General features: G+C 44.3%; 1 pseudogene; it reads right to left on the reverse strand.

The window, feature by feature from the left end:
* Nucleotides 1-391: 391 nt before the first annotated feature.
* On the reverse strand, nt 392-477 carry LOC122892741 (annotated as a pseudogene).
* Between the last annotated feature and the right edge of the window lie 787 nt (nt 478-1,264).

Here is a 1,264-nt window from a genome sequence, read left to right on the forward strand (position 1 = left end):
CCTTTTCTAGACCTTAGGGAATCAACCAGAGAGGTATAAGATATTGGGAGACTACTTATATTTGTTTTGTTGTCCAGAAAGCAGGTGATATTAACTTTGTCCACCAGGGATGGCAAAGCTGGTAGAAACAGAAGGATTTGTAAAGTATTTAGGAGCCGGAATCAATAACAGAATGGGTAAAGTGAGTGAACATGAGTCCAGTGTTTCTAGACTAGGTGGAGGCAGGGAGGACAGTCCCTGGCACTGGGACCTCCCACAGCAGAGGATGTTTGAGGAGAGATTAACTTCAGTTCTGGAAATGTTTGTGTCATATGCAAGCAGAGACAAGGAGTTGAGAGTTAGTTGCTTGGGCCTGGAATAGAGTGGAAAAGTCAAAACTAGGTCTCTTTGCAAGTTTTTGTACTTGACACTTTCAATTAGCAATAATCGCGCCTCGGATAAACCTCATTGGCTACGATACTGCCACTGCGCAAAGCTTGTACTTAACACTTTCAGAGGCTTCCTAGTTCCCAGTCCCAATCTAAGCATTTCATAAACACTAAACTGTTTTAATCTTCCCTTACAACTGTCTGAGGCAAGTACAACTGTTAACCCTCTTTTACCAGGATTGTTAACATTGCTGGGCCAGGGGATACAGAGTCTGGATTCCAACTCAGGCCGTCAGGCCCCGGAATCCACATTTCTAACCATGCGGCTGCAGGGCTAAACCCAAGACTAGGATGGTGGGGTGAGGCCATGGAGCACTAAGAGGAGAGAAGGGAGCTCCAAGGAGCTCACACCATTAAAGGTCAGGAGAGGAGAGTGAGTTGGCAAAGGAGACAGGTGACTTGCACAAATCCATTAAACCCATTTGTCTCAATATGGTCTCCAAACAAGGCCTCACACACTGAAGTCAGCCCAGATGACATTCATCTCCATTAGCCTGGACACCCTCACCACCAGATACAAAGTCTCAGGGATTTACCCTCCTTGAAAACCCAGGACAGAGCTACTATGCCACTTTCCCAGCTCTGCACCATTGGTGTTCCTCCAAAGCTGACTCTTTTGCCAATAACTTGACTTGTATTATTTTTAGTGAAATATCATGTAGCAAGCTGCTCCTAAAATATTTCGTCTGGAGTGCTGGCAAGAAAAAAAAAATCAGAAAAGAAGAAAGCTGGGAGTGGAGGGCAAAAGTGGGAAAAGAAATGGAATAATGAAAGGAGGAGGGCAGACCACATCCAAAAACTGTGGCAGAAAGAACATAATCTTTTTTTTTTTTAAA

The sequence above is a fragment of the Neovison vison genome, chromosome 12 (assembly GCF_020171115.1).
Source record: "Neovison vison isolate M4711 chromosome 12, ASM_NN_V1, whole genome shotgun sequence".
Classification (NCBI taxonomy): domain Eukaryota; kingdom Metazoa; phylum Chordata; class Mammalia; order Carnivora; family Mustelidae; genus Neogale; species Neogale vison.